Source organism: Cyprinodon variegatus, unplaced genomic scaffold, assembly GCF_000732505.1.
Source record: "Cyprinodon variegatus isolate N-32 unplaced genomic scaffold, C_variegatus-1.0 Scaffold119, whole genome shotgun sequence".
NCBI classification, from domain to species: Eukaryota; Metazoa; Chordata; class Actinopteri; order Cyprinodontiformes; family Cyprinodontidae; genus Cyprinodon; species Cyprinodon variegatus.
This window is the reverse complement of record NW_015150572.1, coordinates 178277-180826: the sequence shown is the minus strand read 5'-3', so window position 1 is coordinate 180826 and position 2550 is coordinate 178277.

The window sequence follows — 2550 nt, the reverse complement described above, 5'->3', positions numbered from 1 at the left end:
GCACATGCTGCCACTCTCTGGTGAATTCCAGTACTGCACATTTTACTCTGATCAGCTCAGAAGCGAGATCCGGGGCTGCAGCCCAAGTAGCCACCCCCTGGATCCGCCACTGTGCTAAACCCTTGAAGCTCTGACTCTAAACCAAATGTGTCTCATATGTTGCCCCTAGCTGTACAAAGGGAGCGGCATCTGTTTGGACAGGAAGCTTGTTGCTGAGGCAACCTTTTGTTTGGCCTTCCTCACCTTGTACAAGGAAAAGGCTGAGCAGAAATGCACATTTGATCTGGTTAATATAGATATTGCTTTATTCAAAAACATTTATTTAGGAATTTATATTTTTTATATACTATTTTGGAAAAGGACCATATGCAATATTCATGTCTTGATTTTTACTTTCATACTTATGGTTTAAGCACTTTTTCTTCTGTCAAGAAATGTATGTTTCTGGAAAATGAACAGCTTCAATATTCTGATTTAGCCCTTGGACTTGGACCAAATTTATTTGGACTACTGGCAACTGAAGCAGAAAAAACTGGAACTTACAAAAATGTAACTAACTGCTTTTATGTATGGCTAGGTGATATGAACTTAAAATCGTTTCCCAATATAATGTAGTACTATTGTCAAAGGATAAAAGTGAGGATAAAAACTCTTTATTACTCATTTACTGTCTTTCTAATGCAATTACATGCCAAAGCAACCATTGCCCCACAATCTCAAATACTGTCTGAAAACACATGAATAAAACATGGCTCTCTTTAGGACACCAGATTCATAAAGAATTGTGTTCTATATCACTAAACATCCTGTAGTAACTGCATCTAATCGCATATTTTGAAAATTGTTAATAATTTAATGCAGAAAGGATGAAGGAAAACAGTGAAAACAGAAATTCTGACAATTAAAATATACAATACCTAACACTGGTATTAATACATGCTGTCAAATTTGCATATAATTCACTTAAACTGAACTATAGTTAAAAATGATTTTAATTTGCATTGAAAATCCCAGGGGAAGCCTGGGATCTTTTTTTAAAAACTAAGATTCTTTCCACCTTAAACAACCAAATTTTGACTGAGAAGTATCTTTTCAAAGCAACAGAGCATATAATGGGACAATTTAACACTGCAGACAATTGACCATCAAACTATCCCAGCTGCAGTCTACATTAGACCTGTAGCATCAGGCTGCTTGTCATTTCAAAACACCTTGTTGCATATTTTCTAGTTTTGCAGGAGGTTTCACTTTTTCAGCTCCAGGGTCTGACTTTGGGTGTCAAACATGTATGGCGGTACCATTATGAATCTGTTTCCTGATCTTGTTCATTAAATGCAATAAGAATATTTTGTATAGACCTAACCTGCTGAAACAATTTTCTTGCAGAAACTTTCAGAGCTTCCTGAGAACAAGGATGTGGTTTTCTTGAAAGTGGATGTGGATGACGCTGAAGTAAGTATTTATCTGGTTTTCATTCATTATACCATCTCTGAAAACATTCCCGGTGGAACAGGGTGTGTTGTGAGGAGCTGCAGCTGCTCTTTGGCACATATGTGCCGCTTTCTATCATGATCTGAATTCTAAAGATAAATAGCATTGCCCTCTTATGGATTGCAACCACAGTACAACACTGAAACATAAAATTTAATCTAATAAGTCATTAAACATCAAATAAATACTTTAACTTTATCCATTCATGTCAAAATACAGAGTCTGGTATCATAAAATGCCCTTGAGGTAAGTGAGTCGATTATTAGTGGATTTTTATAGCTCTTCACTTCCCTGCTTCTCTAAGCGTCATGATGAATAGAAACTACTTGCTTTACCATTAAACAAAAAGCACTCTATGGAAAAAAAAATAACTGATCAAGAAGGAGAATTTGAAAAAGTTGTAGAGGAAGGTTGAGATATGGAAAGGTGTCTTTCAGCAGCACAACTAGAATTCAAGGTTGTCCAACTATGGGCTATCTTAAGAACAGATCCACATTTTAATAGGGTTAAGATGCTAGATAGACCAGTATCGGTATTGCAGGCTTATGAACCTCAGCGACTCCCCATTAATAGGGGGTGGACCTGTTCTTCCATTTGAATCTCCATGTTTTTCTAAGCCAAAACAAGGGTTTGTTGGGCTACTAAATAAAGCTTGGATCTCAACACTAATCCAGACATTTTGAATTGAAAAAGCTTCCTGGATGGGAAGTGAAATGTCTTCAAACTTGGAAAACGTTTGTTTTTACTTTTTTGGAATGACTAACACATGGATGATTGAGAATATTCACCAGTTTTAAGATGCTAATGCTAGTTTATTTATTTATTGTAATTATCCCTGCCAACCCCCAAAATGATATATGCATTATTTCCATCAGGATGTGAGCAAACACTGCGGAATTAAATGCATGCCCACATTCCATTTCTACAAAAATGAACAGAAGGTAAGTTCACACCTATTTATGGAAAAGCTTCTTAACATTTAGACAAATTAAATTTAATATATATATATATATATATATATATATATATATATATATATATATATATATATATATATAT